This window comes from Phasianus colchicus, chromosome 9, assembly GCF_987193195.1.
Source record: "Phasianus colchicus chromosome 9, bPhaCol1.hap1.1, whole genome shotgun sequence".
In the NCBI taxonomy this organism is placed as follows: Eukaryota; Metazoa; Chordata; class Aves; order Galliformes; family Phasianidae; genus Phasianus; species Phasianus colchicus.
The window spans coordinates 6177967-6192139 of NC_143444.1; the positions used below are offsets into that span (position 1 = coordinate 6177967).

The 14173-nt window shown below is 42.6% G+C and overlaps 2 protein-coding genes across 9 annotated transcripts in view; one reads left to right on the forward strand and one right to left on the reverse strand.

Annotated features, from left to right (window-relative positions):
• The window catches only part of RC3H1 (ring finger and CCCH-type domains 1), a 57630-nt gene extending 49495 nt beyond the window's left edge, over positions 1-8135 (reverse strand). For all 7 annotated transcript variants that reach the window (XM_090145946.1, XM_090145950.1, XM_090145949.1 and 4 more), the window contains exon 1: positions 8011-8135. The gene's annotated coding sequence lies outside the window, so the exon portion shown is untranslated. The remainder of the gene's footprint in view (positions 1-8010) is intronic.
• Positions 8136-8255: 120 nt separating this feature from the next.
• The window catches only part of RABGAP1L (RAB GTPase activating protein 1 like), a 214823-nt gene continuing 208905 nt past the window's right edge, over positions 8256-14173 (forward strand). For both annotated transcript variants that reach the window (XM_090145951.1, XM_090145952.1), the window contains exons 1-4: positions 8256-8355; positions 9344-9522; positions 10694-10787; positions 12643-12725. The gene's annotated coding sequence lies outside the window, so the exon portion shown is untranslated. The remainder of the gene's footprint in view (positions 8356-9343; positions 9523-10693; positions 10788-12642; positions 12726-14173) is intronic.

The window sequence follows — 14173 nt, forward strand, 5'->3', positions numbered from 1 at the left end:
AACAAAACGTAGCAAGTTAAGGAGATGTGCAAATTTGCCACATATTCCTCCCCTTCTGGAAGCTTCTCTGCAATAACTACAGTGCTTGGGGAGAAGAATAGCCTCACCAACTCTGGTAATAATTGAGAAAAAGGGAGTTCTCCTGCTCTCATCTGAAGTCAGCCCTTATCAGCAGCTCTCAAAGAACAAGGCCAAAACAGAAATGCTACTGTCAAAATTCAAGCAGGCAATTGAAGGTGACTTTTTAAAACACAAGTCCTTAATTTGAACGGTACCAACTTAACTGTGTCTTTCTGCTGTACTTTGCCCACAGTACCATTTTTTTTTTTTTAAAGCCACAGTTATCAATGTGAAACTCATTATTCAGATCCTTAACACAAACATGCCCTTAAACCTGGCAGACAGAATAGATGATTCAGAAGAGAAGAACACAGGGAAATACAAAGTGAGCCATCCTCAAGTCAGAAAACGGCTCTCTGCAAAGCACAACGCACAGAAGCTCAGTAGCACACAGACGTATCACAGAAGCAACACCTTCAGATAACAGTCACAGTGTGACAGAACACGTATACAAGAGATTAATAACATGCACAGGCATTATCAAGTTCAGAAGACAACCTTGGTGGCTCAAGCTCCTCTGTAGAATTCAATAGCAGCTGGCAACAAAGCAGTCACATAAAGCAGTCCTGATTAATGCAGGCAACTGAAGTCCAACTAACGCTCACTTTATGCCACAACAAGCCTTCTGCTTGTTGTATGCATCTCCTACAAATTAGTCGTAGTGTCCAGACTTCCATCTTTAAGGAGCTTAAACAAGGGAAAGTAAAGTTACAATTCACCGTTTTAACCGAACTGCAAGGTTCTTGAAGCACTACTAAGATCCCTTTTAATTAATTCTACAGGAGGCCTTTTCACGCAATTAAATAGGAATGACTCACAAACAGGAAGGGCAGCCTGAATTGCAGCCTCTCATCTAACTTAGCAGCTCATTCCAACAAGCCAGTTTAACCTAACTTATTTTTATCTTTCACATTCACAGGAACAGCCCAAGTGGTCACGAGGGAACGTGCCATGAACAATGCTTCCCAATTTCTCCCCGCTTCCAGAGGAAGCAAGGACATTTTGGGAGACCGCAGCAAAGTTCAAGAACAAAGAGTCCCATAGTCTCCCCATTATCCAAACAACCCATCCTGGATTGTCCAAGCAACAAAATTAATAAGCAATATGCCATTTCTGTTACCTTCATTAACTAGCTGAATTGAATACTGGCTCATAGCAGAACAAAAACAAAACGCTCGGGAGGAAAGTAGGTAATACCAGAGAAAGAGCACGAAAAACAATGAGAGGTGAAGACACCGACGGACTGGGGAGAAAACAGTGAGCAAAATCCAAAAAACAAACCAGCATTTAAGCAAGCAACCGAATACAGACCCTTACAGAAAAGTCTTTGCAAGTCTGGAAAGACACATGGGAGAAGTACACTCTTTGTGATTAGTCATCTTAGAGACTTGGCTTTGTCCTGATTGATTTTTGAAACAAAATCCACATTTGCTGTATGAAGCAAGTAAAACTTTGAATTACTGTTCTTTTAGAGCTGCCAATAGAAGCTGCTAAGTAAAAGCTAGCCATATTTCAGCTTTAAAAAAAAACGTTTTTGAATGCTAATGTCTACCCACACAGATGTAGATGACCAGTGACAGTTTTAGTACCATAATTTATCATTTTTAATTTGACTAATTCATTCTGCTGTTTGCAGCAGGGTACTTTATCAATTCAGTATGCCACTTGGGAACACCTGAGCTCCTCTGACAAGACTAAAAAATTAACTGACTGCCATCTAAAGCAGATTTTTTAATTGCTCTAGAAGGCTCAAAAAAATATTAATTTAGGCAAGCTCTAAGCAAGCTAGAAAACACACCATGAAAGCTGAGATGATGTCCCATCCACTGAGGGGGTAGGCTGGGAATTGCTTCCTCCTTTCCTCCACGTGAAGCAGGACAGCAGCATTTTGGTATTTTATATCTCCTCACAGTACTTGGAAGACCCCATTGTGGCATAGAATTCAGCTCTGATTTTGTTAAGTTTTCTGTTTTGGTCCTTTTTAAACCATCACAAACAGAGAAACTGCTTCACCAGGCTCATCAGGAGAACATCTTCTGTTCAGAAATGGGATTTAATTAACATTAAGTCTGTGTAACTGCCAGAATTATGAATGGTCATTAAATGATGATTATGCAGTGTGTCACAAGTTCAGAGAGTCATGTAAGCTAATCAAGCTCACTTTCTGCTATTTCTTTTGAATTAGCTGATAGTTTCAAGGTCTTTAGTTCTTGTGTCTCGGCACACAATTAGAAAAGGGCACAAACCACTTCAGCCTTCCTGTACTGTGAGTACCAGATTCAACAGATACAAACGCTGGATAAGGAACTCTTAGCACTTTCCTTTGTTTGTACAGTTCCAAACACCAAATAGTACCTGAAGGACTTCTACTCCAAACTGATAACAAAAGGAAGGGGGGGGGGGGAAAAGAAGCCAAACCATGTGACTTACAGGACAAGCAAGAGTCAACAGTTAAAGGTCTCATTTAACTCTCACTTTTAAAGGAAATGACAAAGATTTATATTACTTTGTATTAAAACATGGAAGAGTTACTGATTCATGTACAACTGCTACAAAAAAAAAAAAAGAGTAGGTCAGCATGAATAACATCTACGCTAAAAATAAAGCCCAGAGAATGAAAAACACTACTGACCAGTGAGAGTGTTGCAAAGAAGCTGGTTTACTAATAAATAGGTAATTAAAACCATCCCCCTTGGCATGAATGTCAATTCATTCACTTTGTAATACCTTCCTTCAACCCGACTCCTTTCGCCTCAAAAGACAGCTCTTCAATTTGAATTGGAGACCAATGCTGCCTGCCACAATTTATCAAAAATAATTAGTTGGCAGGTCCCTAAAGACCTTCAATGCATACTAAAGAGACAAGACCCTGCTTCTATACCAGAAGCTTCCTTTCAAAACAGAAAGGAAGTTAACAATTTCAATTGCAAAATCTTCCAGCTTGCTCGTCTTTTTAACTGAAGTAATTGCTGTAAGTGATTTTAAGAGGAAACTCTGAGAAGACCTTTAAAACCGGGCTGAAACCACTACTGTTCCACCAGCTGATCAACCAGAAGTTTGTAACAAACAACAGATTTAAAAACAGCCATATCTCAACCTTCAAAGCTTAGCCTGGCAGGTTTTTAGCATCCTAAGAAGTCATGCCATTTGGAATGCCTGGACTGCACGTTCAACATAACAGCCTGCCTTTAAGCAGTAGTTAAAAAGCATCATTTCTAAAAACACGTATTAAACCAGCACGGTGAAAGGGTGCCATAAATCAAGCTTTGTTTGAACAAAAGTAAACCACACCAAAAGGAATGAGGAATGACCTACAAGATGCAGGCCCTCCCAAAGGAGCAGGTACTTCAGTTACTGCAGCTAGCCATGCACTTGGTTTCTTCAGCAGTCCTGTAGCTGAAGTGCAATCATACTGCAGCAGTCTCAGATCAACCCCCTTGAAGTATTTGTGCAATTTAGGAATAGCGTTTTATGTGAAAGGTAACACTGATTTCACAAGTTTGGTGAGTTTTTTTTTTGTAATGAACTGGTGCGGAGGTGGCTCTAAGCAGCTTCTGGTTATTTTAGTGACATCAAGGTTGGGATGAACAACTGAAAATTAACCCTCTTGCTTTTGAAATGCTGAACTCAGGACTCCTTACCACAGCGTTACCCATTTTTGACTCAAATACTCCTTTCCTTTCTGTCATTACTCAAATTACAGAGTAATCCCATAATGCTACAATATGTCCCAAACAAATGAAAGACTGGCTCCTTTCCTCCAGCTACACTTGCAACACTTTTCAGTTCAATTGAATTCCTTCCATTTCACAGAACCACAGAATGGCCCGGGTTGGAAGGGATTTCAAGAACCATGAATCTCTAACCCCCCTGCCACAGGCAGGGCCACCAACCTCCACATTTCATAGCAGCCCAGGCTGCCCAGGGCCCCATCCAACCTCCAGGGATGGACGGAGCATCCACTGCCTCTCTGGGCAGCTGTTCCAGCACCTCACCACTCTCATAGCGAAGAACTTCCCTCTGACATCCAACCTAAGTCTTCCCTCACTCAACTTAAACACTTCTTATGTTGCAAAACAGGAAGAATTTAATTCTTCTGTCTGTCAAAAAAATCCTCTTCCCTCAATCCTTTTACCTACTTCCAACCATCTCAGAAGATTTTTGTCTATGGTCTTATTGATTCCTTTTTTTTAATAGCACAACTAATGCCACATAAAACAACGTAAAGGCAAACAAGTGACACAGATTTTCTGTACCATTCTACATACGGCCCGTACACTGTTTGAACAACATGCTGAGGAACAGCTTTCAGGTAGAAATCTGTAAAAGATGTGCAGTGCTTTCTTCTGTGTGAATTAAAATATTTAGATTTTCCATGATGCTGAAAAATGCAGCTAAACAAACAATGTGACATTTTTCATCTAAATAAGGCACCAGTTTCTCGCTCACAAGCGAAAGCTTGGGCCAGAGCCAGGAGCTGCCACCTCCTCAGAGGTAACACAAGTTACACCTGCTCTTGTGATGCTGATGGCCTTTCTAAAGCCCACCTGCACAAACCACGTTGCTCACGTATACAACAAGCCACCTGTACCTGCCAGAAGCACCCCAGCCCACACAGACCCACCTTCTTTCCTGCTACATTAAAAAAGGAATCTCCATGTAAGTAAGAAACCTTGCATGAAACACACTCCTCAAGCAACTCCAGCACAGAGAACTGTACAAGTGAAGAAACAATCTCAAAATCTTGATCTTTCAAACACAAAAGTCAGTTTCCTTTCTCGCTGGTACTGCAGAATAAGTTCTTACCATACAGTAGGGACGAAGTTATTTCCATAAACAAATCTGACTAGACAGCTGTTTTATATCAGAATATCTACTTACAACAACGTGATGGGCTTCCTCACCTTCGTCCCAGTTACGCATTTCCACAAATAATTAAAAAGAAAAAATCAGAAATCAGTTAGCTCTTCGAAATCTAGTATCATTTCAGCTTTTACTGTACTGGTAACCAAGAAATTGAAACCAATGCAGAAGATAATATCGTCAGAAGCACTTCTTGAGAAAAACAAGTGGCCAGAGTAGGTGATGGGAACTGCACTCAATTCAGCACACACTGAGAACTGTCTCCGTCCAGAAAGGAAAGTAACAGAGGTAAATACCCATGGCTTTCTTAGTTAGTGAGAGTCTGCGGACTTCAGATTGCTTGACTGTAATACACCCTATAAAGAAGTAACCTTGAAGGCCACTCTGAAATTTCAGCTGGATTAGAACATTTATATAAAAATCTTTCACAACAGAAGTATAATATAGCTTTATTTCTGTATAATAGCCGAATATTCATTGCTAAATGCAGTTCAAGGCATTAGCTTCAAACTACAAATCCCCCACTGAGTCAGAATTTATGGCCTAACAGCTTGGGGTTCTCCAGCAAACAGCTATCCCCCAACTTGGGGTGTGCATGGGGAGGGGAGAACCCACAACCCACAGTTTTATCTGCCAAATGATTCACTGAATCCACTGAAGATAAAAATCTTCAACAGGGAACGGTCTTTTCCAAGAAAATTAACAACTTCCACAAAAGATTCTCTGCTTATAAGGTATCATACAGTGGCTGCAGCACAGCTATTTTGAGACACTGGGGATAAATGCTGGTGAGTGTAAATGCAGATGAGTACTTCTTAAGTATTGTAAAAACAATCCCCTTTGCAGCAGGAGGAGACACAGACCACAGACAGTCAGTGATATCAGTCTCTGCATCATTATTATCAAGGGTCATCATCACCCAAGATCTCTGAATCAAATATAAAGAAATTCGGGCATTATTTCAACACACTCACTTGCCGAATCTCATCATCTGCAATGCAATTCAACAAGATTAAGAGTGGTTTCCTCCCAGATTGCTGATGAATCACTGGCAGTAGGGCAGAGGTTTCTGAAAACAATCCTGCTAATCTCTGTTCACCTGATCATGTACTGTTATACAGTAATACATATGTCCTAAGCTGCCCTTCAATTAAGCCTTGACATTCCGGTGCATGCAACTGCAGGATCCGCATGTTTACCTGTACATTAGAACATTTTAATATCTTTATGAGCATACAATAACATTACAAATCTCTAAATCACTTTTCCTTTAAACTAGTTCAAATACAATGCTGACAAAACAAAACAACCATGCAGAAAACATGCAAATAACTTTGTTTCTCATCTCCATTAGTGTTAATTCTGCTCAGAAGTGACTGAGAAACTCGACATGCCTCCCAAGACTTCGGTTGTCAAAACAGACTACAATGACAGCACTCTCATTTCTAAATTCCTCTCAAACCAACCTGTCACGCTGTCTGCTTCGGCAGAACAGGAAGGTAAAGCTATAAGCAACTGCAGAGAAAAACAAAGGTGCCTACCTGATAAAGTCTGCTTCTATTTCTGTTAGTGGAAACTGTAATTTCATATCCACATCGTGCATTAATAGAATAAAGGAAGTCACAGTCTGTGGTTCTAGCAGAGAAGCACTGGAACTGTCCATGGCATGCACACTCCTCCTAGGTGCACTTGGCTATCTACACAGCTAGGAAGGCTTTCATCAGTTTCACTGACCTCAAACACACAAATGCAGAAATGTACGGTTTGCCAACTAGCACCACTCTCCTTGTAAGACTGAAAGGGAAAGAGAGGTCAGGAACAGGAAGAAGAGGTGAAGTTCTGCATTGGAACAGCTGCCCAGAGAGGCTGTGGATGCCCTGTCCATCCCTGGAGGTGTTCAAGGCCAGGTTGGATGGGGCCCTGGGCAGCCTGGGCTGGTGTTAAATGTGGAGGTTGGTGGCCCTGCCTGTGGCAGGGGGGTTGGAGATTCATGGTCCTTGAGGTCCCTTCCAACCTGGGCCATTCTGTGACTGGAGCACTGCACAGCTACCTAGCAGCTCTGTGTAGGTCAGTGGCACGAATGGAATATAAATGCAGAGTTTGACAACTGTGTTTCTCTTCCTAGCAGGACCATCAGAAGACAGTGCTGCTAAAGCTGTTATAAAGATGACAGCAGTTTTTGGCTCTTTTATAATTATTTTTTTTTCTATTTACTTTGGCCATATTCCGTATAATACGAAACACACAGGATTTTTCATTCACGACTGACTGAAATTGCAAAACAAGAGAGCAACTCTTAGTGATACGAGAAGCGCACAGAGAAATTCAGCTTCCAAAGAAAAAAACACAGCAGTTCCCCGCTTTTAACACACAACACGCCTCACAATGGCTTCGGCGGACAAAACCTTACACCGGGGCACTCCCAGCCACCGCAATTCGCGCAGCCGGCCGCAAACCCTGACCGTGAGAATCACGCCGCAATCCTAACGTAACGCGGGGTGAAAAAGCAGTGAAAGTGCCGGCTGTCGGCTCCGCGCTGCCCTCGGGGCCGCAGACAAAAGGGCGACTGCGGGGTGGGGGGGGCTCCGGCCTCGCCGCCGGGCCGCTCTCTGCGAGCCGTGCCGGAGCGACGCGCGGATGGCCGCCGGTCCTCCTCCGGCACGCACGGCCCTCGGGAAGGGCGGCAGCGGACGCGGGCCGCGCACAAAGCCGCCACCCCCCTCCTTCACTCCCTCCCCGCCGCAGCCTGAGGCGACGCCGCCCGCCCCCACCCCCCGGCCGGACCCAACCGGCGGGCCTCCCCTCCCCCCTCGCGTCGCCTCGCCGGCTCCCTCCCTCCCTCCCTCCCGGGGCGCTCGGAAATGGAGCACGGCGAAGCCCGAGGCCTAGCGAAAGCGGGCCCGAGAGCTGCGCCCTCCCCTCCGCCGCACCCCGCGGGACGCCGGCACGGCCCGCCCGCCCTCAGCGGCACCCCGGGGCCGGCCCCGCTCCCCGCCGCGGTGAGGGGCAGAGGGAAGCCGCACTCACCACACGGGCCGGGCTCCCGGCTGCGGCCTCCGGCCCCCCTCAGCTGCGGCACGCCGGGGCGGCCGCGGCGCCCTCCGCCTCCTGCACCCGCCGGCTCCGGGCTCCCCCCGCTGCCTCCCACCGCCCCGCCGCCGCCCCCTCCGCCGCCGCTGCAGCAGCGGCCATCTTGTGCGTCGGCTGCCTCCCTGCGCCGCCGCCCGCCCCTTCCTGCGTCCGGCCCCCGGCGGGCGGAGGGAGAGGAGGAACCGGCAGAAACAGCCGAGTCACGGGCCGGGCCCTGCGGGGCGAGGGGCGGCCGGGCGGGGGAGCTGTCAGCGGCGCCGCTCTCTGCCTTCCGTGCCTTTGGTTTGATGTTGGATTTTTTTTTTTTCTTTCTTCTTCTTTTTTTTTTTTTTTCCTCCCTTTTTTCTTTTACTTCATTTCCTCGTTCCCAGCGCTCACGCAGCCGCAGCGAGGTTGCGGGACCGAGGTTTCGGCTCTTCGTTGCGTTCAGTGCGTGCTGAGGAGCCGTGTGAGCCGGGAGCCCCTCAGGCTCCTGCCCGCCATTTTACGTCAGGCGGGGCGCGCTGCGGTCCCGCTCCGAGCCCCCCGGCGCCGGCCTTACAGCTTGTGTTTTCTTCCTGAAACTACACTGAAAAATAAATAAATGCTGTTCCGTTCTCAGATGTCTGTGCGCTGCTTTGTTCAGGAGGTCCTGAACGCACAGAGCTGGGCTGGCTGCTGGGAAGGTCCATCATCCTCCATCAAAAACAAGTGGCAGCCTGGTCTGGTGGTTGGTAACCCTGCGCATAGCAGGGGGTTGAAACGAGATGATCGTTGTGCTTTTCAACCCAGGCCGTTCTATGATTCCATGATTCAATGCGTTGGGGACCCACCAAGCCCTTCTGTGGGACACAATAGTGGAGCTAGTTTGGTTAGTGGAGAAATTCTGAAGTATTTTATACGTGTTCTTAACAACTGCCGCATTTAGTTAGTGCAAACGGATGGACATTTAGTCCCCAGAACATTTCAAAACTATTTAACATCAGGATATTTTCAGGGTAGCATCGAGTGGATTCTCGTTCTATGGAAGTACGGTCTGAGATATCAAATACAATGGAATTTGTTCGAATTTGTGTACAAATGAGAGAACCAGCGCTGGGGTCACTGGCCCTGAGGCGTTCCCCAGGGATGTCCCTGTGTGGGCGTCCAGCTGGAGCCCCAGCAGCTGCTTGGGGTTTGTTTTGCACAGCTCTTCGTTCTGAGCTACAACAGGCACTAGCAGCTGATGTTGTGCTTTTAAAAGGTCTTACAGAGTTACGTGTTGATACTTTTTCTGTTATTTTCCTTTTAGGAAAGGCTTTGGTGTATAATTCACACAGTAAGGCCTGTGCGGGATGCTGCACGCGGAATCCTTGCGTTGCTAACCCGCTTCACAATACTGCAAGAAACGTGCACTGCTCTGTCAGTTCAACATCCCAACAGCAGGCGACTGTGTGACCTTCATATACCATTGAAGCAGTGTGATGTCAGGTGAGGAATAACCAGGCTCAGAGTCAGGGCCTTGAGATAGCAACCTGCAAAAGGATGCAGGGTCACGTCGTGCAGACAGACCTGAAATCAAATACCTAGAGCCTCTTAGACAAAGGGGAAAGCTTATGTGGAGTTTAATATTCAGTTCATCTTTCTGGCTCTTTTATTCATTGCAGACTACTATGATTTTCATATTAATTTTACAAGAATTGTGGTGGTGGTAGCTAAATATTAATTCTATCGCACTTATTGGTTTTAATAATATCACTTTCAATCACACTTCTGTTTGGAGTTTTCTGCCAATAATTAAAGTTCATGCTTTTCAAGAATCAGTGCTTGAATAAAATAATATTAAAAACAGGCATTTGGCATTCTATGAACATGGAAGATTAGGATCTTTGCAAAGGCCACTTTTAACTTAGCCAGGCTCAATTCTAAATGAATTTGCCACCTAGGGTGTAAATTGTTTGCTCTGAATAATCCATTAGCTGTTCCTTGGCCTATTTTTCTGCTATTGCCTAGAGAACTGAGAAAACCTTTCTGAATTAGTCCTTTCTTTCAGCAATTATGGGTCTTAGTGTGAGCTATAGAAGTGCAACTTACACAGTTTAATACGGAAGTGTGAATCTCAAGCATTATGGCTGTTTTATTGTTATGTCAAAGAACTTAACAGAAAAGATGAAAAAGCCTAAGGACAACAGAAATTTAAAGCAATGTTTGTAAGCATTGAAATTCTTTGTACCATCTTCACACAGTTAAATATCTTGATGAATGATTTAATCAAGACTCTTTTTGCCAGATCAATCAAGACTGTGTTTGCCAGATTCAGAAGTCAGAGATGAACACAGATCAGTACATTATTACATTTTTATCATTATGTTCACATTGTAATACTTCCTACAATGACACACAAAGATCACTTGTTCGCAATGACTGTGTAAATTATGTAAGAGTCTGTCTTGAAGCACAATCTTTCATATAACCACTTGGCAAATTGCAGCATGGTTTATTATACAAAAATCTGAATCATCATACTGCTATCTAATTAACCCCTCTGCTTGCAAATGAACTGTGAAACAGTATCTCTGCACATTATCCTCTACTTCATCCTATTATTTTAGACATTTCGTATCACAGAAAACTTTGAACTGACAATTGCTGTCTTTTGCAGGTTCCTCTCCTAAATGTTGTGCTAGAAGTGTGAACCTTGCTGAAGTTGCTAGTATCTTGTTCTGACACAGAAGCCAGCACCAGGGGCTAAAATGGTAGGTGTTCTCTGCAAACTTTGTTTAAAGTTGAAGAAACTAGAAACAGTTGAGGTCTTAGGCCATGCTCCTCCTTCCTAGTGTACATCAGGTGGTGGTACAGAGTACATAATCCTAGTACTTTATTCAGTTGTGTTCTCAGGACTTCATTCAGGAGCCTTCTACTACTTCCTATAGTCAGTTCCTATATATTATTCCTGTCTATTGAAAGGTTTTAATTTCAGGTAGCTTATGTTTGCCCTCAACATTTAATTCTGTTACTACTTAGTAAATTCTGTTACCAGTATTTACTCATTAACAACAATTTTCCGTATTACAACATAGTCTGCCACAGTACCACATTGTTTAGAGAAGTGGGATCTGGAATGACCTATGCTTATTAAGTAACATTGCAAAGATGACTGTTCTGAATTTCATAACCCATTTTAAATCTTCATCAGAGTAATACTTCTAGGTGATTATTCTTTGTCCTGGATTTTAAATGTACAGAATTTTGTAGGTGAGCTTCTTCCTTCTTTTTCTTTTTCTTTTTTTTCCAGGAGTTGATCTCATGAGATAGCTAGTTTATTCTTAAGGTTCACTTTCTCCACTTATCCAGCATTACTTCCTATATGATATATTGCTTCAACATATGGAACAGAAAAAATTTACTTTCAGGATTACTGTTTTCATATCTCATTTCAGCTTTTTAATTCTGCTGTAATTTATCTCCACTTATTCACATTGTTCTCTCTCTTTTTTTTCTTTTTGTCCTTAAAAGCAACAGAAATTAATTTAGATTCTGCAATACCATGTGTCAGTTTTCCATTTCATCTTTATTGTTTTTGTTCCTCTCGTCCATGAGATCCCAATGTTGGCACAGTTCTAGGATGTTACATTTGTGGCCAACCTAGTAGCCTTCAGATTCATTAGAAATGAGTCCCTCTACTATGTTACATGACAGAGAGAAATAGGTAAAATATCAATGCAACTGTGAAATAGTATCATTTTGATTATTCAATTTATATTAGTTTCCATATAAAAATTCAGTGCAGTAACACAGTAGCCATCTTCATAAAAGAGAAAGATTTTTAATGAGTCGACAGTGTTTCAGTTTGCTATTTCAGTTACCTGCATGACCTATAAAGCTGATAATAATGGAAATTTTCTCATTTTGAAACCTGTGATATCAAAATGAAAGGAAAGAAAGAAATATTTTTTCCAACTGGCCTCAAGCATTAAAAAATGTTCCTGTCATTTCATATATGCAGGACTCTTGCATATATCATATAAAATAAAAGATTACACTAGAGGAAGTCTTCAGCAGTTTCATATGCTTGACCATATGCATTAATAAAACCTGAAATTCCTGCCATTTTATAAAACGTCGCTGACAGAAGCAGAAGACAGAAGCATGTCCTTCCAGTGTTAAAACTGCAAAAGTAAAAAATATTCATTAAAGAATATGCTGAATATCATCCAAATGAAAGTTCAGGTGCAACTTTCAGAACCATTCACATATGCTAACTGTAAAGTAATAATAAGAGGATGAAAACAAAGTAAAGTTTTCCACTGTGGAAGGGTATGCCCAGTGTCTTAAACATATTAACATACAAAGTTTAGATTTCATTTATACAAGAGAAGCCTCAATGATGTAATGGAATGTGAAGGGCATAAGTGTGAGATTTGTATTACCTCCATGAATGCTTATCTCCCTACCATTCAATTTACACAAGCAAGATAATACTATGTAACTCTCCAAATGTTATCGTTATTTGTTTAAAAATCTGTAAAACTTTCTACAGTTCTACGATGTTATGTGCAACAGATTTGCAGGATATCAGTACAGTTAACATTTGTGTTTTCTGGTTGCTAGGAATGAAATAATTACATAAATATACACTGTGGCTTCAGTTGGTGTTAAAAAAAAATATAATAAAAGAAGGAACGGCAAGGAAGGTAAGAAACTTCCCTCTGATGATTTCTCAAGAACAGTTTCACTTCACTGTAGCACCTCATTAGTCTCCTTATCCCACTGACATTTAGGAATCCTACAGACTGATTTAGTAGAGTGTCACAGATGCTCATGGTACTCCTTAGTGCCTTTTTGCTTATTTTGCCTTGCTTGCTTTAACTGTATATCTTCCAGTGTCATTCAGCACCATCTCTTTTCAGGCAGGAGGGAAACACAAAACAAAACAGAACAAAACAAAAAGCCTGGAAGCAGTATAAGTAAAGTCTAGGCACAACAAGGTCACAAACCCATTCTGAGGCTGTGGGGATATCAGAGATTTTATGCTCACAGGGCAGAGCAAGTCGAAGGCCCTACAATGTTCTTGTCGTTTTGGTGCCCTCTGCTGAAACAACCATCTGTTCGGCTTCTGAATCCTCCGTGGGGAGGGCCAAGAGCCTATGTCAAGTGCCATATGCTGCTACCTCTTTATCTTGTAGTTCAGTTCCTTTTTATTTCCTTTTCTATCTCAACAAAAAGCAGCACCATTTTTTTCCTTTGCTTCCTTCAGTAGTACTTCTGTTGTGAAATCTCTTCCTTACTAACATTGTTGCACAGCAGTTTGCAACAGCCTTTCCCTGAGAGTGGTGACCATGGGAATTAAGAAAATTACATTTTACAAGAATACTTGCTTGCATGCGTTTAAAACCAAAAACCACTTACAGAAGCCACATAATTTTTGTTCCTTTCTGGCAGATTCCTCATGTTCTGTAAAACTGGAGGTAAAAGACAAGTGTGATACAGTCAGCATGGGTTTTCTGCAGCAATTCAGCTGCCTGTAAAACCACAACCTTACTCTCACTTTGAAAGGGAAGCTAAATGTAGTAGATGTTTAGCAACTGTTCAGGTTCACACAGCAAGCAGTGGCAAGATAAGGAATAAAACCCTGACACATGGTCTGGTCTCCTAACCACTAGGCATCACTGCGTCCTCCACACTTACGCAAGTTACAGTAACTGCATTATGAGTAAACTATTATCTGAGTAATTTTTCCTATCAATTTTCCAAGTTAGAGCACAAGTAATAAGTGGGACTCTTTCATCTTTCTGTGGGGCAATTCTGTAGAAAAAGAAAACACTGTTTCCAGGAGCTACTTTGCTTTGTATTGCCTGTAAAGACTGAAGTGTTGCACTGGTTTGGTTTGAGAACATCCAGTACACGTCTTCCCCAGTGCATCTTTTAGCAAACAGAATTGTTAGTTCTTGTAGGAAAAAGAAAGCAAAGGACCAAATAAGATTTAATACATTGATAATGCTTGTGTAAAGCAAGTTTGGGTGGTATTTTTTGTTATTGATTTTTGGTTTTTAAATAATTACTATTATTAGTGGGGCTACCTAGTAGCTTCTGCTTTTTCAAATATCACAGATCTGAATTCTGCTAGTGTTATAAAAAGTTT